Source organism: Lolium rigidum, chromosome 7, assembly GCF_022539505.1.
Source record: "Lolium rigidum isolate FL_2022 chromosome 7, APGP_CSIRO_Lrig_0.1, whole genome shotgun sequence".
NCBI lineage: Eukaryota > Viridiplantae > Streptophyta > Magnoliopsida > Poales > Poaceae > Lolium > Lolium rigidum.
The window spans coordinates 198199797-198226748 of NC_061514.1; the positions used below are offsets into that span (position 1 = coordinate 198199797).

At 49.0% G+C, this 26952-nt stretch overlaps 1 long non-coding RNA gene across 2 annotated transcripts; it reads left to right on the top strand.

Annotated features, from left to right (window-relative positions):
• The first annotated feature begins 6691 nt into the window (after positions 1-6691).
• Positions 6692-9855, top strand: LOC124678111. 2 transcript variants are annotated; one of them, XR_006994337.1, is made up of 5 exons: positions 6692-6785; positions 6920-7026; positions 7912-8407; positions 8497-8640; positions 9576-9855. It is a non-coding gene; the product is annotated as an uncharacterized LOC124678111 (long non-coding RNA). The 2 variants fall into 2 exon arrangements; XR_006994336.1 differs by lacking the exons at positions 6692-6785; positions 6920-7026 and having other exon boundaries at positions 7086-8407.
• Positions 9856-26952: the final 17097 nt, after the last annotated feature.

Below are 26952 nucleotides of genomic sequence, written 5' to 3' on the forward strand. Positions count from 1 at the left end.
TCTCTTTGTTGGCCTCGTCTCATGAAAAGTGATTTCTTTTTCATCCTATTTCTCCAGTACTTTTCTTCCTTTCCCTTTTTTTTATAATTCATGTTTAAGTTATATTTTTTATTTTATTTTAAATACATTCTATTTATTCCCAAAAAAACATTCTATTTATCATTCGATATTGATTATTCATTCTTACCTTTTATTTATGAGATATATGGAGATTTTTTAATGTGTCGACTATTTGTTTTTAGACACATGATTCGATCAAAAAATCTTATTTTCTTGTTTTAGCAGTTTAATTGTTTTTTTATTTCTTCTAAGCTACAATAATACTCCCTAGGTCCCGAAAATGATGCACTAGATTTTTCTAAATTCGTACGTATCTATACACTTCTTTTTTGAACGTGACTTATCTATACACTTAGTAGCGTCTAAATCCATCTAAGTTTAGACATCATTTTAGGACACAGGAAGTACTATTTTAAAAATTGTGGACAATTGTTCTGAAAATTCATGTGTGCCTTGAATTATATTATTTTCAAAAAACTTAGCAACTTTTTCAAAAATTATAGGAAAATATTCAAAATTTATTAGATTAAAAATAATTTTAGTATATAACAATAAATGTGGTTATTTCAGAAACATCAGTTATAAATAGTAGGGAATTTCAATTTTGATATACAGACATAAATATCATTGAAGTCATGGAAAAATTGAAAACTTAAAATAATAATAATTGTTAAAAATGTATGTGAAATCTAATACATATATGAATTTTTAAAATGAGTTAAAAGAAACAAAGTGAACAAACAAATTGTTTAAAAAGCTTTTGAGGTACTTTTTATTCTTAGGCGATAATTTATATTTCAATAGTGTATTACTGTTTATTTTAATTTTACAAAATTATTTGTCTTGTCCACGTGAATGATTTTAACATTTTCATTAATGTTGAAATATTTTTCACGAGTGTTCGAACATTTTTCGGTGATCTATCGGAACCTTTTTCAAAATTAGTGTGAATATTTATATTACTTTTATCTTTATGTGTATTATTTCTATTTTCTGATTTTATATTGTACATCATTATGATATTTGTTAGAATCTGTTTTATTAGTAAAAATAAGTATTAAGCCAGTTTTTGTATGAATAGTATCTTTTATTTATCTTCGCAAAATGAAATAACAATCTCTGATGCTCAAATAGGAAAAATTGTATAATGCAGATAATTAAGTACTGCATTCATGAGAGAGTTTACATGGAAGACATTGTATTCTCGTGCAAAAATAATTTGGCACAGATAAATTACCTTTATATTATGTCGTATTGTCAGGTCTTTTTAGTGGTGACCACAAATGAATTCAGTTCGCACTAAAGTTTGCCGATACACAATGTGCTCTATGATCTAGAGGCCCTACTGTATCAATGTTATTGAAACTTCCGTGGAACATTTTGTGGCTCTGAAACCTAGTCCTTCTGTCCCATAGAGCATATAAACTTAGTAAAAATTTCAACGTTTTCGAACTTTGACCAAATATATTGAAGAAAATATCAAGAACTATTTTATTAAATAAGTACATTATGAACGTATGTCTTATGATGAATATATTGGTACTGACTTGGTATTTGAAATCTTTATAGTTCGATATGTGTTCTAATTGCTTGGAATTTGAATAAAATTGTTCAGAGTGGCATGCTAGAGTTATGAGAAATCTCATTACACTATCTTCACATAATGCATTTAATGTTGGTTGGTGAGAAAGTCTAGTGACTGAGAGAGTATATAATGCGCAGTGGCGCCATTGCACCCACCACCTATTTCACAGACAGACTCAGCGTAACATTACACCATACATCATACGCGCCCGCAAAATGTTTGACGTTAGCGAGAAAAGGAGAGCGACGACGATGCCACAAAAGTTGCTCAAGCTGTGAGATTACTACAGGTTCTAGGAATGGGAGGTATAGGGAATTTGAGTTGTAGCTATGTTGAAAGACGTGGTCCATATCTTCAATTAGCATTCGTCTTGTACAATGAATAGTTCCAATGATATGGTTACACGTGCAGCCTCACGTAAAGTTGCTGATCCAAAAAAAATACTGAGATCAAATTGTAGATGGACTTGAACATTAGAGCATCTCCACTCGTCCCCCGACGAAGGCCCCCGAGCGACGTTTTTTCCATCCGGACGGTGTAATTCGACCCAGTCGCGCCCCCGGTTTCTCGTTTTCGTCCGGATTTGGGCCTAAATTCATCCGGCGATCCCACGCCATCCCTGGCCCCCCGGGGAGCGGTCGGGGACTCCGGACGAAACGAAAGCGCGCGAAACGTCGAGAAAACTTCCCGCGCGTCTGGTGGCCCCAACTTGTCGGCGAGAGACCACGATCGTCGTCATCATCGCATCGTCTTCCGCGCACTGTAAAAGCCTGCCGCCGGTCAGTATTCGCCGGCCGTGTAGCTTCCACGCGGCAAGTTAATGCCGTCGCCTCGGTATCACGCGCGCCTACCTCTATTTATCGCCGAACTACCGCGTCTGCCCCGCATTCACCTCTCCTCTCTCTCGCATTCCACCAAATCTTCCCCCGAACTCGAAGAGGTAGCAATGGCGACGGTGCGGCCAAGAACGGCTTCGGCCGCCGCTCTCTCCACCAATGGGAGGGACGGCTCCTCCACGCGGCGGGCTACCCGGCGCCGCCGGACTTCCGCGCACCGGGGGGGATGGAGGCTGAGCGCAGGCGTCGCGCCGGTCCCGCCGCCGCCAACGGGGGGGCGCACTCAAACGGCGATCAACGAGGTGCTCGCCACTCTCAGTGACGAGCAGCGCGCGGATCCGCGTTTCTTCCCCGACAACCATGAATCGTGGATCGCGTTCTTCCGGCGCAGGTATGAACGCGAAATCCGGGCGTACGACGGCCCTCCTCCTCCTCCGCCGCCGATGGTGGAGCGCGCCTGAGCGCACCCTCGCAAATGTGCTCGCGCACATCGAGGCCGGGAACTCCCCCGTCCTGGGGATGCCGCCGCCGGTGGAGCCTACCGTGTCGCGCCGGCACGGTAGTTCATGGATGCCGAGGAGGATGGTGTCATCCTCCTCCTCGTCTGGGTCGCGGTCGGCGTCCAGGTCCGGCGGGACGACGCCGGCAACCGTCAAGAAGGAACCGGCGTCGCCACCGCCGACCAGAGGGCGCAGCAGCGGCGCCCTCGTCATCCGCGACCAGCCTTCCGCACCGCAGAGCGGCCGGAAGAAGACGAAGAAAGAGGCCGCCGCAAACCAGCTCGCCGAGGAGGAGGCGAAGCGCGCGGAGGATGCCGCGATGGCGGAGGCGATCGCCAGGTCGCTGAAGGACATGGAGGAGGAGAAGCGCGCGGACGACACCGCACTGGATTGGTCCAGGCGCGACTGGGAGCGCGAGGAGGCGGAGCAGCAGCGGCGGCTGCTGGATCTGGCCTGGGCGCGTCAAGTCGCCGCTCGCGCCGCCGCACCATCCGCCGCTAGGAACGCCGCGCCCAGGGAGGTGGTGAAGCTCGAGGAGAGCAGCGACGACGACATGTACCGTCCGTCGCCGCCACGCACCGGCGACGCTGGCCAGGGCACGAGCCGCTGGTACGAGGCTCCGCCGCCGCCGCCCCAGGACAACGCCGGCTCGAGCGACGACGACGACGGCGGCGGCGACTACACGTCCTTCTACCGCCATTTCGGCATGTAGTAGGCCTCTATTTAGTTTAAGTTTAGTTTGCCAATCGCCGAATTCAAATATATGTACGAATTCGGCATATTTCCTCTGTATGTTAAATATCATTAAAATTCGCTTATGTTTGAACGAACTCGCCAATTTTTACTGAATTCGCCGAAGTCCGTTACATCCATCCAGGACTCACGGCTGGGAAGATGGATCTCCCCAGACCAAATTTTCGCCAATCCGAACGACAATATCGCCGGATTTGGGCGTGGGGAGCCCAAACGGCTGAAGATGCTCTTATTGCTAGTTCCCAAGTAGCGGATCCAGGTTCTGGAGAGCGAGCTTGCAAAGGAGTATTAGAGCATCCCCACTCGTTGGCGCTCCCCACGTCCAAATCCGGCGAAATTTTCGTCCGGATTGGAGGAAGATTTGGCGTGGGGAGTAGTAGTTTCCCAGCCGCGTGTCCAGGCGAAGTCGACGATGCGAATTTAAAAACGGAAACTTGACAAACTACGGCTAAAAACGGGTGAATATAGACTAAATTTAATGATATTTATTATATTACGGGCGGAGTTCATACATAGAGGCCGAATTCGACTATATTACGAATTCGGCTAGGAGAATTCAAACGCTAATTTAAAACACGGCGCTCTACATGCCGAAATGGCGGTAGAACACCGTGTAGTCGCCGCTCGTCGTCGTCGGAGCCGTCGTCGTTGGCCTTCGGCCGCGCGGCCTGGCTGCTGCTGCCACGGCCGGCGTCTCCCCACCTCGGGGAAGGCTTGTACCAGTCGTCGTCGGAGGACTCGAGGTCGACGACGGGGACAGCGACGCCGGATGGAGGTGTCGCAGGACGGCGGTACCGCGCGACATCGTCGTTGGCGGTTGGACCGGCGCGGGCGGCGAGTTGGCGTGCGGCGGCCAGGTCCGGCAGCCGCCGCTGCTGCTCCGCCTCCTCGCGCTCCCGGTCGCGCCCGGCCCGGTCCGGCGCGGCGTCGTCCGCGCGCTTCTCCTCCTCCATGTCGTGCAGCGACCTGGCGATCGCCTCCGCCATCGCGGCGTCCTCCGCGCGCTTCGCCTCCTCCTCGGCGAGCTGGCTTGCGGCGGCCTCTTTCTTCGTCTTCTTCCGGCCGCTCTACGGCGCGGAAGGCTGTTCGCGGATGACGAGGGCGCCGCTGCTGCGCCCTCTGGTCGTCGGCGGAGACGCCGGCCCCTTCTTGACGCGCAGCGGCGTCGAAGGCGACGTCGCCTCCTCCCTCTTCACCGGCGCCAAGGATGACCTTGACGCTGATCCGGAAGACGACGAGCTGGCAGCCATGCGCCGTGGCTGCCAGACGCTTCCCCGACGGCGGCTCGCCGACGCCCTCGATGCCGATGGAGGGGGCATCGTGAGCACCGGGAAGTTGCCGCCCTCGATGTGCGCGAGGACGTTCGCCAGCGTCCTTTCCGGCGCGCTCCACCACCGTCGGCGGCCCACGGCGTTGTTGCGCGCGAGGCGGAGGCGGCGGGCCGTCGTAGGCCGCCGGCTCCCGCTCCCACCGCCGGAGGAAGTAGGAGTTCCACGCCGTGTAGTTGTCGGGGTGGTGGCGTGGCTCGGCGCGCTCCTCGTCGGTCATCGTCATCCTCGCCTCCTCGATGGCGACGTCGAGGGCATGGCCCGCGGCGGCGGGCGGGATTGGAACGCCGCCGGCACTTAGCCGCCGGCCGCCTCCGGGAGGCCTCGTGTCCGGCGGGCAGGGGTACCCCGCCTGGTGGAGGAGGTGCCCCTCCCACGCGTGGAGCGACCGGCGGGGGAAGCCGTTGTTGGCTGCGCCGTCGTCGTCGTAGAACGCCATCTTGGGAGTAGAGGGAGAGTGGAGGGAGAGTGGAGCACGGGGTACGCCTCGCGGTGATCGGACCGGCGTATATAGGCGTGGGCTGGCGCGGGGATTAAATGCCACGCGGATTGCGACGCGTCCGCGGCGAGCTGACCGGCGGCAGCCTTTAGTGCGCGCGGAAGACGATGCGTGCGCGGAAGACGACGACATTAACTCGCCGCGTGGCCGGCGAATGCAGACCGGCGGCAGGCTTTTACAGCGCGCGGAAGACGATGCGATGAGGACGACGATCGGTTTCTCTCGCCGACAAGTTGGGGCCACCAGACGCGCGGGAAGTTTCCTCGCCGTTTCGCGCGCTTTCGTTTCGTCCGGAGTCCCCGAGCGCTCCCCGGGGGGCCGGGGATGGCGTGGGATCGCCGGATGGATTTAGGCCCAAATCCGGACGAAAACGAGGAACCGAGGGCGCGACTGGACCGAATTACGCCGTCCGGATGGAAAAAACGCTCGCCGGGGACGTGTTCGGGGGGACGAGTGGAGATGCTCTTATGACCAGTACGAAGTCCGTATCCATATGGAAACTTTCACACACGATCATCATGGACAAACTCAAGTGCAATAACAAGTGTGGGCCAAGGCGGCCGGGCAAGATACTGGTATTCTATTCCAGATGGGCTGATTCAGAAGATCTGGAACGTATGATCGGTTTATCAGCTATCTGACGGCTCACAGCTATCCCGTGTTTGAAGGAGGGGACAACGCTTCCCTGACCCGCATCGCCACTAATCTCACTGCCCCACCCCGGTCCGCGACTCCCACCACGCCGTTGCATCCCGCAACCGCACCCGCAGAGTTCCTCGCCCCATCGTCACGTCCTCACCTCGCCGCCTGCAGCAGATGGCACGCACGCTAATCTAATCCCGTCGGCCCTCCCACCTTTTCCCCCAACCTGACGCATCGCGATCCCGCCGCCGGTACCACCGCGCTGCACGCGCCACAGGGATCCTTCCCGCCGCCGATCCCACCGCCTCTGAATGATCCTGCCTGCTGCCGGCGCCGTACACGACGCCACGGGGAATCTGGCCGCAGCCGACATCCTGCGCTTGAAGCCACCGCTCGGCACGCCGCCACATGGATCCTGCCCGCCGTCGCCACGGGAGGACGCTGCCCAGCACGCGATCGCGCATCTCAGCCTGCGCTCCAGTAGCCCTGCACACGAAGCCCCACTCCATCGCCTGAGCCCAGCCCTGGATGTTCCTCTTCTACATTGCAGCTTTGCAGTCTGCAAGTACAATCGATTTTCAGGTTTGCTAATTAATACCATGAAACGATGAATGAAATACTTCCAATTGGTTACAAATATTATTTAGGATTGCTAATCAGTACATGGTTTTGATCATTCACCTACGCACGTTGATACACAATGTTTGTTTTAAAAGATCGATGGGCTGGGCATGCAGAGATGCTAACTCTTGCTTCTCATGGAGTCATGGTTAGCATCACCTCAAATATTGGATCAGATGGGGCAGACAGGACCAAGTATCATGTATGCATTTTTTTCGCATTATGTTACTGAAAAAATCATTTAGAAAAATGTTACTGAAAATATGCTTAATCGGCAGGTAAAGCTACTTACGTACTCCATCCGATACATAATAAGTATCGTGGTTTTAGTTCAAATTGGAACCAATTGAAACTAAAGCAATGACACTTATTATGGATCGGTGGGAGTGCTATTTATGGGGCCATTAGGACTCTGTAAGTTCATACTTTCCTTCATGGAAATTCTCCGCTTTAAGTGGTAATGTAACTCCTTAACTAGGATATTTTTACGCATTTTGCATCCATTCAATTGGAATTGTTTTAACCCAAATAATATTTCAAATGTGATGTTCAGGTGTTTCATCAGTAAGCACCTAGCAGAAATATTTGTTTCAGATTTTTGTCTACACATGATGAAAAAGACCAGGTTCAGTCTTACCCATCAACGTGTCATTGATATGCAAAAATGTGTGCATAGCACAGACTAATATATTGCTTTTGTTTATAATGCATTTACCCCTCTGCATATCATGTTTTTAAAATAGCTATTTGCAACTGACTTATTTAGATTTGGAAATGAAGCTTGTCTTGAAGTAATCAGCAATTTCTTTGCATACTGTTAAATATTGGTAGCTGTAGTGTCACTGATTTATGGAGAATGGAGACATCGGAAATTGCTGGCTACAATTGAATATGTAGTTGCTTAAAGATTTCTTATAGCCCTTCCGAATTTCAGTTTCTTCTCACATACAAGAGCAGACCAATAGAAACTATCTGTTTGAGCACTGTTCTCTTTTGTATGAATAATTGTTTGATCTATTTTGCTAGAGTGAACTGTATGGTATCTCACTATTGTAACTCCCTTTCTTCTCCCTGCTATTGTACACAGTGATTTCGGTTGAGGAATGGTTACGATTTGTTGATAGTGCTATATTTAAAAAACAAAAAAGGTTAGAGATATAGAAGAATCATGTAGTCTTTTATTCGTAATTAATTATAGTATATTTTGAATGCTAAAGTTTATTTGAATGATCACTATGGCATCTTATATTTTCCTGCCAACAAAGGAGATATTATGTATACTTGTGAGTAGGAGCCAGAAAATACCAATGTCAGCAATTCTCAAGAAGTAAGTTCACTACTATACTGGAGTATGACTTTTCCCTTTGGTATACCACTATACCAGTGGTATCATGTGAGCTTCATTTTCTCCACAAAAATACTACTGTTGTACTAAATTACTACATGTTTGAATTGATGTAATGTACATGGACGTAAGAGTTTAATTGTATCAAATTTTCACTGGCGGGTAAATACCATATAAGCACGGTGCTCTGCAAGAAAATCCTACTCCATACGCTGTCAAGACTGGACCAATCAAGAAGGTAGCAACTAGAGCAACTTGTTTTGTTTAATCTGGTTTCTTCATTGCTTCATCCATGCTCTAATATATGTCAGTTCTTTTATGTTGTAGCATCCTCATAATATTGACCAACCAGAGTGTACGTACTCCAGAACTTATATTTGAAATATTGAAGAACATAGGGCTATGTTGTAACAGATTACAGATGTTCACTTCTGCTGAGGCGAAGGCTTTTGTCGACATCCCAATGTGGAGGTAGAGCTTCCTGATTTATCTTCAGGTTTTACCATGTTTATGTGACAGATATTAGTTTCCATTTGAAGGGCGGGCCTGGTGTAGCGGTAGAGCCTCACCGCTTGTGACCGAGAGGTCCCAGGTTCGAGTCGCGGTCTCCTCACATTGCACTTCGTGAGGGTAAGGCTTGCCACTAACACCTTCCCCAGACCCCGCACAGTGCGGGAGCTCTCAGCACTGGGTACGTCCTTCCTTTATATTAGTTTCCATTTGCTTTGAATAAAACAAAAGAGGAGATGCAAATTATTGCAGTTTCCTCTATTATTTTACAGCAACAAACATAATAGATAATATTGGGCGTTGGCACGAGATCTTAGGGAGAGTGCTCATTTACTTTACATATAATTAACTAACACTAATTTTCAACTTAATTAAATAATAATGAACTAACACAATTTTTCAACTTAAATAATAATGAACTAACACTAATTTGTATGCTCTCCATTTGCTATGTACCAATTCTATATGATATAAAAATAGTTTGGTACCGACGATCTCATTTTTCCTTGGATGCTACTTCGAGTCAGTAAAGCCACTATATACCGATGTTCCCATCAGTGGGATGTTACTCAAATCATTAAGTTGAATAAACCTTATGCATATTATATTTTATAAATCTTGTGTCTATGTCCTTTGCTGAGAGAATGCACCCTGAATTTATGGTATTGTACTACCTGTGCCCAACTGTAGTATACTGTTCGGTGAGGACCATTCTGCCTCTAATATGGTTCAGTTACTTGCCTTCTTGATGGACTTGCTGATCACTGGTGTTTGATCAGTTAACCATTTTATCTATGGTGTATCTATATTTGAGAGCTTTTAAAGTCACATTTGTGCAGTGTATACAAGTTCAGACGTGTCTCACTTATTATTTTTTGCTTCTGTAACAATGGCAGCAACGTGGAGGCTGAGTGGGCCGGCAAAGTGAAGGAAGATCATTGTCGAGGTTGACTGGCAGAAGTGCCCCGTTAACTACGAGCTGCTCAAGACTCGAGAGTGGCCTCACGGTGTTGCCAGGGTGATACTACATAATTACGTTTTTTTGCTTTACATTGTCGCTGAAGTAGTGAAATTTATGTTAACACCGCTGATGACTGCTTAACGATGCTAAAACAATGTGGTCTGTTCTGGTTTGATGCTTTGAAGGAAAATGGAAACTCCTGTTGTTTCAGTTCATATGGTGCAAATTAAAATTTTGTGCACATGACCCTATGTATTTATTTTCCTCTCATGATACAAAATACAAGATTAAGCTGATGTCATTGTGTACTTTGTTGCCGCTGGCCAAACTGTGCTTTTGGTTGCTTTGTTGTTATAAACGGAAATATGTGTCAGGTGTTATATTGTTCCCTTTTAAGAATTTTTACATGAAAAATTAGTAGCATCAATCATATTAAGAGCGAAAATTTTGATTAAAGAGTGATGGAAGGGGTACTTATTTAGTTGTGTCACTCTGAGGCTCCCAACTCCCAAGAACATGTTGGTCTTGTTAACCAAGGATTATCCGTAGAGCTTCAATGAAATGTCATGTTTGAAGAAACTTGCTACAGTTGGCGAATTTGGATCATTCCCTAGCTTGAACAAGAAAATATGTCGTATTTATTTTTGTAACTGAAGAAGAGATATGTTGTTTCACATATCTCACAATTTTATTTTATTTTTACATGCATTGCACGTGCAAACTTACTAGTCTCAGGGCATCTCCAACGCAGCGACCCATCCCGCGCGCGCGCGTCCGGATGGGTCGAGCCGGACAAAAATACGGCCCAACGCGGGGATGCACCGCAAAAGCGGACGGCCGCGGCGTCCGGAACGACGCAAACCCGGCCCAAATCTGGGCCGGGTTTGCGTGGCCGCGGATGGCACGCGGCGTCCTCGCGTGTCCGCCTGGTCCGCGTGGCTGGCCCAGCTATTGGTGCCCCAGTCCTATTAAATGTGGACTGGGGGAGGGGGACTATCCCTATCCAGTCCCCACTCTCCACTCCGGCCACACGCACGCGCGGGCTAGAGCTTCCGCGCCGCCATGGCCCCGAAGCGCGAGTTTTTCCCGTCCGCGAACGACCACGAGGCCTGCAGCAGCCGGCCAGTCGCGCCGGCGGCGTTTGCCATGGGGCCGCCGGCTCCTCCCAGACGCGACCGGATCTACGTCACCGTTGCGGTGGCGCAGATGTTCTGGGACGCCGGCGTCCCAATGCCGTGGGGGGACGTGCACCTCCCCCACGGCTGGCACCTGAGCCCAGATCGGGTTCCGGTGCCGCCCATCCCGGGCTCCGGTCGCACCCGCATCGCGGAGATCCGGAGGCGCCGCGTGCAGCTGCCGGCGGACCTCCAGGAGGACCCCGCGTACGGCGACGCAAGTCCCAACTGGGACTTGTGGTTCGAGGTGGAGCACGATGCGCGCCGGCACGGCCGACGGCGCGGCCTCGTGCGCAGCCGCGCACACCTGCAAGGCGGGCTGGCCGCCACCCCGGCGGCCTCTACATCGACGAGGCCCAGCCCCAGCCCCAGCAGCAACCGCAACCCCAGCACCAGGAGGAGGACGACCCGGAGCTGCAGGCAGCGCTCGCGGCGTCCCGCGAGCAGTGCGACCTCGACGAGCTGGCCAAATGGCCGCACCTCGCCGAGATGCTGCGCGCCTCCGCGCTGGAGGAGAAGGCCAGGAAGGCCCAGGCGGAGGCGTGGGCCTTCCTCGAGATGGCGCGCCGGCAGGAGGAGGCCACGCGCCAGGCGGCGCTCCAGGAGGAGGAGGAGCGCCGGGCCGCGCTCCGGGCGGAGGAGGAGCGCCGGGCCGCGCTCCGGCTAGAGGCGGAGCTGCAGGCCGCAGCGGAGGAGCAGCTCCGGAAGGAGTCCGCGCGGAGGGCACGGCTGCGCAGGCCGGCGAGCCCGCCGAAGCCGCACTCCGCCTGGGAAAGGGTGCAGTGGTCGCCCTGGCCGGAGTCCCCGGCGCCCTCCGGCGTTTCGAGCCGGAACAGCGCGTCGCCGCCGGGGGGCGTCGTCGTCATCGATGCCGACGACGACGAGTACTACTGGGGGTAGTACTGCCGGCGGCCACCGTGCTCGCAAACCCTGGCTAGGGTTTGCTTTTTTTTAGTTTAAAGCCCATATAGGGCTTTCTTTGTGTAAAAATTGCCCAAAATAGGGGTAAGTTTAATTAACCATTAGTATAAATTTATTTTTTGTTGTTTTCTTTTTTCATTTTCATTTTTGTTTTTTATTACATATGCGCTGCGTCCGCGCGTTGAGCGCAGCGTGCGACCCAAACGGACACACGGACGCGGGCCGCTATCCGGGTGTCCGCTCGGCCAAACGGCCCAGAACGAACGGTCCAGCGCGTCTATTTGGATCGCTCGGTTGGAGATGCCCTCATGTAATGACAGAGACAAATACTTGGTTTTAGCGAAAAGCACTGGACTTTATTACGAAACTCCCAACTCATAGAAGAGTCTACGTTACATTTTACAACAAACTGTGCAAGGGCATGTGCAAACAGTATTGGTTGAACGCCTACTAACAGAGATCCGGCACGAGGCAAATCACGTGCGACTTCCAATCTTGAGGTCTTCAATTATCACGGCCTTGCTGGAGAAGTCTGCCTTTGTGCTGTTGAGCGCCATGGCAAGGAGCTGCGCGTCAGTTTCAAAGTGAGAACTGATCACACCTAGAGAGACACAAAATTAGCCATTTTTTAAAATAATCTTTTTTGTTATTTTCAGAAATAATACTCGGTTTGAAGATTTTCCAGCAATAATACACTGTTGGGGTTGGGAAACCCAAAATTTAAAAATCAGGGTGCAGAAACCTGAGTAGCAGGGAATCTGGCTCTGCCGCCTGCTGTCGGACATCCCCACCCTGAGAAGATGATGTCGGGTTGGAGAATCCCGAGTGGCCGCTATCGGCTGGTCGGCCTGGCCAGCGGCAGGTCTGTCGGGTCGCTGCATCCCGAGGCGCGGGGAATCGGGTTCCCTGACCCCGAGTAGTGCCAGATTCTTTTAAAATCGGCAGTCGACGCTGTCGGCGCTGCTCGCTCACTCTTCTTCCTCCTTCGTTTCTCTCAATTCAGCTCAGCTTCTCTCTCTCTCTCTCTCCCTCTCTCTCCCCCTCTCCCCCTCACTAGTAGGAAAAGCCTCATCAGTGGCGCACGAAAATTTGATTCTGTGGCGCACGGGTGGTGCGCCACAGAAACGTCGCCACAAAAATAAGCTTTCTGTGGCGCACCTGGTCGTGCGCCACAGAAATAAGGTTTACTGTGGTGCACCGGGCCAGTGCGCCACAGAAATAAGTAGTTACAGTGGCGCATGTGATGTAGCTGCGCCACGAAACAGGTGCGCCACGGAATTATTTTTTGGTGCGCCACAAAACTATGTACGGGTATACTCGATTTTGTGCTCCCTGGTGTATTATACAGGTTTTATACTGGTTTTATACACCGTATACGAGGTTATATACTGATATAATATAGACAGATATAATATGGACATATATAATCATCACATCATCATCACATTACTTAGAGCCCGATCGAGTTATACATATAGCTCCATACAACTCATAATCCATGCAAATTAAGAAAGTTCTCATCATCTCTAGATACAAACGAAGTGACACCGGCCGCCGCCTACACTAGGATGAAATAGAGTACCGCCGCGACGATGGTGAGCAAGAGCGAGAGCACAAGGAAGGTCTTCATCTTGCTCTTGTTCGCTTGGTGCGCCCTCCACTTGGCAACCGCCTCGTGTCTAGTCGGGTACCCTTTGTAGCGATTGCCGCTGAACTTGTGCACTCGTTTCTTGCACTCCTCCCACTCCTCGTACACTCCTGGAACCCTCCCCTCGAACACGACGTAGTACGTCATCTCTATGGACACAAGGCATATTAGTATATAACGCAATGGAAAGAGTTAGAGGGTTCACATGCATACATATTCACAAGAATTAAAGCAAGGAAATAATAATAAACCTAAAAGAAATATAGCATCGGTATCACATAAGTAATATGGTTCAACGATAACGACTACAATAGTAACTGAAGTCCAACAACGACGACCACCGTTTCGAGCAAATTAAGCAAGTTTAGTTTACAACACGGTGCAAATTGTCTATCGATTCAAAGTAATGCTAGGCACACTGGCCTCGGTCAACGAGACGTCTTCTTGAGCGGCTCCGGGAACGGCTTGTACAAGTCCTTCGTCGTCCACGTCCTTCCATCACCCTGCTTATGTAGGCGTTCTTCGATATCCCTCTTAGGCAACGCTCTGGCTACGTGTAAGAGCCCCGATCCGTTGGATACATCTTGTAAGATAATTTCCGAGAGCTTTACTTGGATGCGATGGAAGTCTTCTCTAAGATCATCATCACCGATTTCCCTCGACATTTTAATGGGGTCTCGCTTACTAGGTGGCGGAGACATCATCTCTGCATCCTCGACAAACCCTTTAAGGTGATGGAGGACATAGAAGGCCTCCTTAATGCTGCCAGTGGCTGCTTGATACAAGGGAAGTTGATCACGTGCTTGAACCCGATCTTTTTAGTGTCCGGCCCGATATATTGCCCATTCTTGTCGAAGGTGCCTCCACTTTTGGAGTAGCCAAGGATAGCCTCATCGAGAACACCCCTTATTCTCGTGTAGTCTTTCTTCGTCGTCGTACTCGACGAGTCGAAATACTTGTGCTAGTGACCACTTTGGATCTAGGATGATGAGTGTGCAGTATTTGTCCCTGCTCAACACATGCAATTGAAATGGAATGTTGGAAATGATCGGCAATGGAAGAAATATATAAGAAAGCATAAGTTACGACGGCCGTGAGCGGATGTGTACTTACTCGGGAAAGACAGGCGGAAGAATGGTGTTGCTCTCTTTGTGCATGAGCATGAAGTTCTGGAGGTACCGCACCGCCTTGGTCCGTGTCCTTGAGCCGTCCTGGAGCTGGCTATCGCGCATGTAGTAGGGATCCGCTACCGCGATGTGGCGGGGTCTCTCTCGTTGATCTTCATCCGAAGATTGATCGCGTATAGGCGGACCAAGTTATAGTCGAGCCGTTTCGAGTGAAATAGATTGAAGACGTCCTCGAACGCTATGAAGAAGATATCCGCGGGGTCTTCATTGACGAAGTTCTGGTTGGACGGCACCTTGACCGAGAACACCGGGTAATTTGGATCCTTTTCTTTAAGAAGGACGCTCTCTTGATAATGAATAGAGTGCTGCAAAGGGAGCATTTGTCCACTTGCGAGGTGTTCCATGTCCGGAGGCGGTATAGGTTTACCGGCTTCATGACACCGGGGCAAGCCATCCGGTGTAGGTGGTACCATGTCGTCGGCCCGGATCCTCTTAGGAGCGAGGCTGGCTCGAAGATGCGCCCTTCTTGGCTCCTCTCTTCCTTCCCTTCTTCACTTGACCTACTCGGGGGTGCTTGTGGTGCCGATGGTGGTGCTTCGGGTGCCTGGTGGTGCTTCCGAGGTTGCTTGGGGTTGATTTGGGTGGATCCCCGATGATCGTCTTACGCGAGCGTGTTAGGGCTGAAAACGGTAGCGAGCTTGACTTGAGCGGGATTGCCGGCCTCCGGAGGAGTGTCTTGAGAAAGACCCGTGAAGACCAGGCGCCGCTTCGTGACCGTAGGGGGACGACTAAGTTGATCGCCGTGTGTGCGGAAGGCTTGTTCATCCATAGGAGGCATGTACATATCTTGGCTGCGAGCGCCGGTGTTGATGTAGGCATCGATGTCATCATCATCATCTACATCGTTGCCATCAAGTGGCGCCATGTCCGGGACCTTAGGTGGTGGCGGTTGCGATGCCGCCGCTTGGCGTACCGTGCGTCTAGTAGACGGTCGTTGCGGTAGCGCTCCCAACAACTGTTTGTGGCGTCTGGTGGTGACGGCGATCGTCGGTTCCTTCCGGGTGGCGGCGGCGACCGTCGGTTCCTTCAGGGTAGTGGGGGCGGCGACCGCCGTTTCCTTAAGCCATCTGCTGCTTCTTCTTCCCTGAACCTGGCAGCAGAAGCTTCCCTCTCTTGCACACTTCTCCTACGATACACTAGCAACTCCTTGTCTGCCCTACCCATAGAAAAAGTCTTGGAAAGAGTGGCATCCCTAGAGCCAGAGGCACCAAGGGAGCCAGTGCTCCTCCTCTTTGCACTCCAGGACAGGTTGTCCATGTTTGGTGTGGTTTTCAGGTTCACTACACTAGGCATTTATATAGGATGGAGGGCATGCACAGAGGGTATGAGAACACAAGCTGAACAGTTGTGTTACATAGGACAATGCCATCGAGTTTCTTTTTTTGAATTGTGATGTCAATCCACAAGAGGGAGAATATTCTCCAAAATGGGTCGGAGACAAGCCATTGGGAATATTCCCCAAAATGGGTCGGAGAGCCTCGTCCATTCTTGCTAGGCAGAGGCATTTTTGGTTCGAGAGGAATATTCTTGCTAGGGCGAGAGGTGGCCGGAGGTGAATTAACCCAAGCAATTTCATTTTATTAACCCAAGCATTTTCTTTTTCTAAACCTAAATTTTCTACTGCCAACAAAATAGCAAGAACTTTATTAGCTCTAGTGCAAGCAATGAATTAAAAAAACAGCAACCAATGAATTAAAAAAAATAGCAAGCAATAAAAAACATATTGCAGTATCATTTCATCATTAGCTTGTTCATTTTTTCATTTGTATTAAAAAGCATATTGCATTGTATTAAAAAACCATCTATGCATTTAATCATGTATTTAATCAGTGGTCATATGTGAACTAAAACCATCTATTTAATCAGTGGCCAAAGGTGAACTAAACCCATCTATGCATTCTTATCTTGCAACCAGGAAGCATGAGCATGATCATTTCATAAAATGAATTCAAAACATAAAATGGCAGCAGGAGACACAAGTGATTCACTAGCACATGCAGCACACACATGATCACTAACTCTCACCCTAATTTTGTTCTTACTAAATGACAAGATTAATATCTACATTTCTCTCGCTAATTCGAAAACCTAAATCACATTCAAAACATTACCTAGCAGTAGTAAATTTGTATCTACATTCACTAACTACATTCAAAACCTAAATCAACCAATTCACTAACTACATTCACTAACCAATTTGTATCTCGCCAATTCACTAACTACATTCAATCGGACGATTACATGGACAAATTCCAAGTTGCGAGCAAGAAGGAAATCGAGCGAGGACGCTCGCGGTGGCAGGATTGGGGATGGGGCACGGGGCAGTGAGGAGGGGGACAAGGGAGTGGGGACAGGGGAGAGGGGCTCTCACCGAATGGCGGCGGCGCAGGGTTGCGGTGGCGGCGGCGTTGTCCTCCTCCTCCTCTGCGGTGGAGGCTCGGGCTCGCGCGTCCCTGCTCGCCGGCGGTGTGGCGGTCCTCCTCCTCCTCGATCTGCGGCGGCGGCTCGGGCTCGGGCGTCCTGCTCGGCGGTGGCGTGGCGGTCCTCCTCCTCCTCGGCGGCGGTGGCGTGGCGGTCCTCCTCCTCCTCGGCGGCGCTAGGCGGTGGCGGTGGTTGCGAGAGCAGAGTGGTGGGCGCGCGCTAGGGTTGGCTCGTCGGGGAAGAACTGTTTCTGAGTGGGGAAGAAAGAAACGAGTCGACTATTTCACTAAGTGTCTAAATTCTGTGGCGCACCACCTGTACATGCGCTACAGAACTAAGATTCTGTGGCGCACCAGCTCTTCCATGCGCCACAGAATTTCTTAATTCTGTGGCGCACCCGAAGGGTCGTGCGCCACAGAATTTAGACACTTAGCCAAACAAAACGGCTTACTGCTGTGTCCTTACAGATACTTAGCACTAGCCTAGTGGTTAAGGCCAATGTTAGCGCCCATTAGTAGCCAGGTTCGAACCCTGGCTGCCACACAATTTTTCTTCCTTTTTTTCATCTTTTAGTTACGTACATTTCAATAAATAACACAACATTATTTAGTAATTAGTAGGGAATTATAAATTACTTGTCTCATACAAACATGTTCTTGTTTCTCTGACACACACATGCATGTACTTGTCTAACACACACACTCACACACATGTGATAGACCAAAAAAAGATCTTCTTCGTCCCGGCTCCGAGCTCTAGCGTCTCTTCGCAATCTTCTTGCCCTTTCGGTTGTTGGCAGTTGAATACTTTATGCCGGCCACCTTGAGATTTCTTCGTGTGAACGGACAACCTTTAGAGGGTAGGGAGGTCTTCCTTCTTACTTTACTAGTAGTAGGCATGTCGAAGTGCTGTCGAATTCCTCCTCCATCTTCGGGTCACCGTTCTTGTCCAAGTCTTCCTCGTTGGCGTCTCCTTGCATTCCTATGATGCTCCTCTTGCCCCTCCTCACGACAACACGGCTAGGCCTCGACGGATCGGTGATGAAGAAGCATTGGTCAACTTGGCTACCGAGTACCCATGGCTCATTTTTCGCGGATGCGTTCTTCGATTTTGCATCGGGTATAACCATGGTTGTGAAATATCGGCCTTCTTTTTCGACCTTCTTGGCCCATCTCACACGAAACATTGGCACCGTCTCTCCACAGTAATTGAGCTCCCATATCTCCTCGATCCTTCCAAAAAATCTTTCCTTGACATTAGTCTCGTCATCGGCGTATGACGAGCATAGTTACTCCTGAGTTTTGATTTTCACTATTTCTGTCCTTTTCCTCGGTGTAGAATCACGTAACCGTTGATGTCGTACCCCGATAGGTCCTTACGTTCTGCGCGGGTCCCCGTGATAAGGTGTATATGAGTTTTTCATCTTCGGTAGAAGGCGTATTTCTCCGTGCTTCAACCGGTTGAGTTTGCTTGAACCAACGCGTGAAGCTGGAGTTGTGCTTTTGGTTACGTCTCCCATCTTCCTCGGCCGGCCCATATCGATGTAATTCTGCTCGACCATGCTTTTGTGCTCTTGCACGAAAGGTTCGGTCAGTTTTAAGTGTTGTAGCGCGACCCGGTGAGCCCTGTCAAAGTCGTCGCGTCGATTTTCAATGCCGACATGGACTGAGCGGTAGCCCTCGCGGTGACCGACTCTAGCGAGCCTCCCGAGGTGCGTCCGGGGGGTAGACCAACATGATCCTCGTCGTCCTCGGTGCTTAGATAATTCTGGCAGAAGGAGATGCACTCGTAGGTTAGAAACCCCTTGGCCATGCTTGCGTCTGGACGGACCCTATTGCGAACGTATCCTTTCATGACACCGTTCTGCCTTTCGAAAGGCATCATGTTGTGGAGGAACGTTGGGCCGAGCTGCTTGATGTCTTCAACGACATGGAGAAGGAGATGGACGCATATATCACAAAATGCAGGTCGGAAGTAAATCTCGAGCTCACATAGTATCACCACGATCTCATCCTCGTAGCATCTTCAGCTGCCTCACGCCGATCGACTTCCCGGTGATAACGTCAAAAAAGTTGCATAGGCCAAATAGCGTATCACGGACGTGCTCGTCCATTATGCCTCGGATCGCAACGGGAAGTATCTCGCGTCATTAGCACGTGGCAATCGTGAGACTTCATCCCGGTGAACCTCTTCTTCGCTACGTCCGGATATCTGCTTATATTCCCCGAGTAACCGTGAGGAACTTTCACTCCTAGGAGGCACTGAAAATCGCTCGAGCTCCTCCGGACTCGTTGTGAAGCGAGCAGCGGGAAGCTGCACCGCGTTCTTCTTAGCCCTTTACGGAGACGTTGAGTCCCTTCCGTCCGATCATCATCATCATCATCATCGTCGATATCGGGGCTTGAAGATCTTTCCCGATACCAAAATGTTTAAGATCGTATCTTGCTTTCGGTCCATCCTTGGACTTTTCCGAGTTGCAAAGAGTGCCAAGCGGACTCTCGGTAACGTTCTTCGTAATGTGCATGACATCGAGGCTGTGGGGCGTGTGGAGGACCTTCCCAGTACTCCAAGTCATGGAAAACAGACCTCGCTTTCCATACACCGAGCAGCGGCTCCGGCTTCGGTCGCTTCTTTCCGGCGGCTGGGCACTCCTTCCAATTTTTCGAAGATCATCGATTTCGCGCCGCTCCTCGGGCGTGGGGGTCCATCGGGCTCATCTTTACCATTGAATAGATCACCGCGTTTTCTCCACGGGTGATCCAAGCGAAGCCACCTTCGAGCACCCGGGTAGACGGTTTTCGAGGACCCGGGATCCCTTGGTAGTTGTAGATGCGGGGTATCGTCCATGCACTTCACACAGCCGTTGAATTCGTGGCCCACCAGGCGGATACATATGCGTAACCAGGATAGTCCGTGACCGTCGTGATCAACGCGGCTCTCATATCGAAATAAGTTCTAGTGTAGGCGTCCCACGTACGGGGTGGCGTCTTCCACAACGTGTCTAACTCCTCTTTCAGCAGCCCGAGATACAAATGCATGTCGACACTGGTTGTTTCGGCCCTCGAATGAGAATACTCAGTGTGTATGTACCTTTGCTTGGTGCACAGCCACGGGGGTAGGTTGTAAGGCCATACAAACACAGAGCCGGGTGCTATGCGTGCTACTTCGGTTGCCGAACGGATTGAGTCCATCGGTGCTCATACCCAGCCTGATGTTCCTTGCGTCGCCTCCGAACCTAGGGAAGGCGATGTCCAATGCTTGCCATTGTCCAGCGTCTGAAGGGTGTGTCAGCATATAGCCCATCTCCGGATCTTCTTCGGGATTCTGCCTTTCCGCGTGCCATTGCATGAGCTTTGCTTCCTTAGGGTCCACGAAATACCGCTGCAGACGGGGAGTGATAGGAAAGTACCATACCACCTTTCGAGGTACCTTCTTGTTCCCAACCTTGTACCGTCCGTGGCCACACACCGGACATGTGGTTCTGTCCTTGTACTCGCACCTATAAATCACACAATCATTAATGCAAGCGTGGTATTTTTCGTGCGGTAGGTCAAGGGGACACACGACTTTCTTGGCCTCCTCGGTACTACTTGGCAATGTGTTCCCCTTCGGGAGACAATCGTGCCAGAATTTTAAGTTCTTGTTCTGCGTCTTCATCTGCAGGTAATCAAGCGTTACATGCAAGCGTGTATCCTGCGGACGACACCCAGGAAAGATCGGAGTCATCCCGTCTTTCTCCATTTGCGACAGCTTGGCTCTCTCTCTAGCTGCAACTCTATCGTTGCTCGTCTCCTGGAGGAGAAGATCTTGAACATGAGAGTCCCGCAAGGCCGAAATTAGCGGGGTCGCGCCGGAATCTTCTTCTTCATCATGATGATGTTCTCCGCCGGCATCTTCTTCTTCATGATGATCTTCTCCGTCGACTTCTTCTTCATGATGATAGTCCCCGTCGGCATGATGATAGTCTTCTTCATGATGATAGTCATCTCGCTCGACATGGTCTTCATGCGCACCATTTGATGGGGCCGGCCGCGCCTGGTTGTCTTGCATGAAACCGCGCCTCCGCAGGTGCTCCTCCAGTTGTCCGGAATCGGGGTTGATCCGAGCGCTCGAGTTTGCATGATCGACACGGACATCTTATCTGGCGCCTATTGTTCCGAATCATGTCCTCCTTCGCGTCTATCTTGTATCTAGAGATTCGAGCGGAACTCATCGAGAGGACCATGCTTGCCTCGCAAATGGTATACATAGAACAGGAAATTAGAACCGCACCAAATGCACACACATGCATGGGCCGTACCTCTCCTCAAGGTATTACATGGAGTGGAAAAATTCGGCATGACCTCTCCTCAAAGTAGGACATATGGGTAGTGCAAAACTTGCCGAAACGGAAATGAATCAACATTTCGGCAAACATCCATGCACCACACCGGCACACACACAAGCGCTTCACCCGCAACAAGCATCCATACACACGACGGCCACACAAGATCTACAAGCATATGCATGTCTCCTCCAAGCATATGTATGTCTCCTCCAACTACTCACCTTCTAGATTCGATACCGAGACGAGACCGCGATCGATGACTTCGAGAGGAGGAGAGAGTATGGAGAGCCTTATTCTCAACTCCAATTAAGTATCAACCAAAGTAAGTGCAATAAATACCCAAGCAAGTGAAAAGTGGAGTCAAAATGGTATGAGAGAGAAGGGGGGGACGAGCTAGATGGAGGAAGAAGAATGGCTTGTGTAGTGTGGTAGGTGGGAGGTTGGCTCACTTTTGTAGATCTGGTTCGCTAATTCCGTGGCGCACCAACCACAGGTGCGCCACGGAATAGCTTATTTCGTGGCGCACCGAGCGCAGATGCGCCACGGAATAACTTATTTCGTGGCGCACACAAAACAGTGCGCCACGGAATACCTTATTTTTGTGGCGCACTGCTGCCGTGCGCCACGTAAGAAGTAATTTCCGTGGCGCACCGAGGTTTGTGCGCCATAGAAATTGTAAAACCAATGATTGGGGGTGACAGGGTGTGGGGCCCACCAAGTTTTTGTGGCGCACGGTTTAGTAGTGCGTCACAAAATTAAGCTATTTCTGTGGCGCACCGAGCTTTGTGCGCCACAAAATAAGTTTCTGTGGCGCACTCAAAATGGTGCGCCACAGAACTAAGCTTCGCCTATAAGGGTTTTCCTACTAGTGCCTCTCCCTCCCTCTCCCTCCCTCTCTCTCCCTCTCTCCCTCCCTCTCTCCCTCTCTCTCTCTCTCTCTCTCTCTCTCTCTCTCTCTCTCTCTCTCTCGTTTTTGCTCTCATTTAACAACGATTTGTTCAGCATTTTGTTATTATTTCACCACCAAGTGTTGTAGAATCACCTGATCTATAGGTTGGTTAATTAGTTTTGGGAGCGTTTTGGTGGAGGTGTTGTTGGAGGTGGTGGTGGTGGTGCTGTTGCTGATGTTTGAGGTGGTGGTGGTGGTGCTGGTGGTGGTGGTTGTGTTGCTGCGTGGTAGAGGAGATGGACTGCTAATGGAGCTGTTTCGCGCGCTTCAAGGGTAAATCCTAATCCCTGATATGAGATGGTATAATCATGCATGATGCATTTGTTAGCTTGTGATACGTTGTAAACGTATCTATAATTTTTGATATTTCATTTTTGTTTTACACCAATTCATATATGTTTTGTTCATACTTCGTGGCACTTTATGCATTTTCCGGCACTAACCTATTGACAAGATGCCACAGTGCCAGTTCCTGTTTTCTGCTGTTTTTGTATTTCACAAAAGTTGTAAAGGAAATATTCTCGAAATTGGATGAAACAAAAGCCGAAGTTGCTATTTTACCGAAGCGAAGATGGAGTCCAGAGCAGAGATGGAGGGGGGGCCGAGGCGGCCAAACCACCCCTAGGCGCGGGCTGGCCTTGACCCGCGCGTAGGCATGGTGTGGGGCCCTCGGGCGCCCACCGACCTTTCCCTTCTGCCTATATAAATCCTTCGACGCAAAAACCCTAAATATACAAGCCTCCGCCCATGAAAAGTTCCATAGCTCCGCCGCCATCGCAGACAAGATCTGGGGGACAAAAGTCTCTGTTCCGGCACCCTGCCGGGACGAGGAATTGCCCACGGAGCCATCTCTATCGACTCCACCGCCATCTCCATCACCGTTGCTGGCTCCTACGATGCGGAGTGAGTAGTTCTCCCCCTGGGCTGAGGGTTCTACCGGTAGCTATGTGGTTTATATCTCTCTCCCATGGTGTGATCTTTATGTGACCATGAGCTTTGTGATCTAGATGTCGTTATGCTATTCAAGTGAACTTTACTTATGTGATCTCCGGAGACTCCTTGTCCCACGTGTGTAAAGGTGGAGTGTATGCACCGCGTGGGTCTCTTAGGCTATATTTCACTTAATACTTGTACACTGAACTATGATTTGAGTTGGATGTCTCTATGAAATTGTGGTGTGTTAGTACCGCCTATGGATGCTCAAAGTGTAGCGCGGGGTGTTGATGCGTGTAGTTGACACGTCCGTTGGGAACCCCAAGAGGAAGGTGTGATGCGCACAGCGGCAAGTTTCCCTCAGTAAGAAACCAAGGTTTAATCGAACCAGTAGGAGTCAAGAAGCACGTTGAAGGTTGATGGCGGCGGGATGTAGTGCGGCGCAACACCGGAGATTCCGGCGCCAACGTGGAACCTGCACAACACAACCAAAGTACTTTGCCCCAACGAAACAGTGAGGTTGTCAATCTCACCGGCTTGCTGTAACAAAGGATTAACCGTATTGTGTGGAAGATGATTGTTTGCAAGAAAACGAGTAAAGAACAATAGCATGAGATTGTATTTCGGATGTAAAGAATAGGACCGGGGTCCACAGTTCACTAGAGGTGTCTCTCCCATAAGATAAAAGCATGTTGGGTGAACAAATTACGATCGGGCAATTGACAAATAGAGAGGGCATAACAATGCACATACATGTCATGATAAATATAGTGAGATTTAATTGGGCATTACGACAAAGTACATAGACCGCTATCCAGCATGCATCTATGCCTAAAAAGTCCACCTTCGAGGTTATCATCCGAACCCCTTCCAGTATTAAGTTGCAAAACAACAGACAATTGCATTAAGTATGGTGCGTAATGTAATCAACAACTACATCCTTAGACATAGCATCAATGTTTTATCCCTAGTGGCAACAGCACATCCACAACCTTAGAACTTTCTGTCATTGTCCCAGATTCAATGGAGGCATGAACCCACTATCGAGCATAAATACTCCCTCTTGGAGTTAAGAGCAAAAACTTGGCCAGAACCTCTACTAATAACGGAGAGCATGCAAGATCATAAACAACACATAGGTAATAACTTGATAATTAACATAACATAGTATTCTCTATCCATCGGATCCCGACAAACACAACATATAGTATTACAGATAGATGATCTTGATCATGTTAGGCAGCTCACAAGATCCGACAATGAAGCACAATGAGGAGAAGACAACCATCTAGCTACTGCTATGGACCCATAGTCCAGGGGTGAACTACTCACTCATCACTCCGGAGGCGACCATGGTGGTGAAGAGTCCTCCGGGAGATGAATCCCCTCTCCGGCGGGGTGCCGGAGGAGATCTCCAGAATCCCCGAGATGGGATTGGCGGCGGCGGCGTCTCGATAAGGTTTTCCGTATCGTGGCTCTCGGTACTGGGGGTTTCGCGACGGAGGCTATTTGTAGGCGGAAGGGCAGGTAAAGAGGCGGCACGAGAGGCCCAGACTACAGGCCGGCGCGGCCAGGACCTGGGCCGCGCCGCCCTGGTGTCTGGCCACCTCGTGGCCCCACTTCGATTCTCCTTCGGTCTTCTGGAAGCTTCGTGGAAAAATAGGACCCTGGGCGTTGATTTCGTCCAATTCCGAGAATATTTCGTTACTAGGATTTCGAAACCAAAAACAGCGAGAAACAACGACAGCGGCTCTTCGGCATCTTGTTAATAGGTTAGTTCCGGAAAATGCACGAATATGACATAAAGTGTGCATAAAACATGTAGATATCATCAATAATGTGGCATGGAACATAAGAAATTATCGATACGTCGGAGACGTATCGGCATCCCCAAGCTTAGTTCCGCTCGTCCCGAGCAGGTAAAACGATAACAAAGATAATTTCGAAGTGACATGCCATCATAACCTTGATCATACTATTTGTAAACATATGTAATGAATGCAGCGATCAAAACAATGGTAATGACATGAGTAAACAAGTGAATCATAAAGCAAAGACTTTTCATGAATAGTACTTCAAGACAAGCATCAATAAGTCTTGCATAAGAGTTAACTCATAAAGCAATAAATCAAAGTAAAGGTATTGAAGCAACACAAAGGAAGATTAAGTTTCAGAGGTTGCTTTCAACTTGTAACATGTATATCTCATGGATAATTGTCAACATAGAGTAATATAACAAGTGCAATATGCAAATATGTAGGAATCAATACACAGTTCACACAAGTGTTTGCTTCTTGAGGTGGAGAGAAATAGGTGAACTGACTCAACATAAAAGTAAAAGAATGGTCCTTCAAAGAGGAAAGCATCGATTGCTATATTTGTGCTAGAGCTTTTATTTTGAAAACATGAAACAATTTTGTCAACGGTAGTAATAAAGCATATGAGTTATGTAAATTATATCTTACAAGTTGCAAGCCTCATGCATAGTATACTAATAGTGCCCGCACCTTGTCCTAATTAGCTTGGACTACCGGGATCATTGCAATACACATGTTTTAACCAAGTGTCACAATGGGGTACCTCCATGCCGCCTGTACAAAGGTCTAAGGAGAAAGCTCGCATTTTGGATTTCTCGCTTTTGATTATTCTCAACTTAGACATCCATACCGGGACAACATGGACAACGGATAATGGACTCCTCTTTAATGCATAAGCATGTGGCAACAATTATTATTCTCATATGAGATTGAGGATATATGTCCAAAGCTGAAACTTCCACCATGAATCATGGCTTTAGTTAGCGGCCCAATGTTCTTCTCTAACAATATGCATGCTCCAACCATTAAGGTGGTAGATCTCTCTTACTTCGGACAAGACGGACATGCATAGCAACTCACATGATATTCAACAAAGAATAGTTGATGGCGTCCCCGAAGCATGGTTATCGCACAACAAGCAACTTAATAAGAGATAAAGTGCATAAGTACATATTCAATACCACAATAGTTTTTAAGCTATTTGTCCCATGAGCTATATATTGTAAAGGCGAATGATGGAATTTTAAAGGTAGCACTCAAGCAATTTACTTTGGAATGGCGGAGAAATACCATGTAGTAGGTAGGTATGGTGGACACAAATGGCATAGTGGTTGGCTCAAGGATTTTGGATGCATGAGAAGTATTCCCTCTCGATACAAGGTTTAGGCTAGCAAGGTTTATTTGAAACAAACACAAGGATGAACGGTACAGCAAAACTCACATAAAAGACATATTGTAAACATTATAAGACTCCATACCGTCTTCCTTGTTGTTCAAAACTCAATACTAGATGTTATCTAGACTCTAGAGAAACCAAATATGCAAACCAAATTAGCAAGCTCTAAGTGTTTCTTCATTAATGGGTGCAAAGTATATGATGCAAGAGCTTAAACATGAGCACAACAATTGCCAAGTATCAAATTATCCAAGACATTTTAGAGTTACTACATGTAGCATTTTCCAATTCCAACCATATAACAATTTAACGAAGAAGAAACTTCGCCATGAATACTATGAGTAGAGCCTAAGGACATATTTGTCCATATGCTACAGCGGAGCGTGTCTCTCTCCCATAAAGTGAATGCTAGGATCCATTTTATTCAAACAAAAACAAAAACAAAAACAAACCGACGCTCCAAGCAAAGCACATAAGATGTGACGGAATAAAAATATAGTTTCAGGGGAGGAACCTGATAATGTTGTCGATGGAGAAG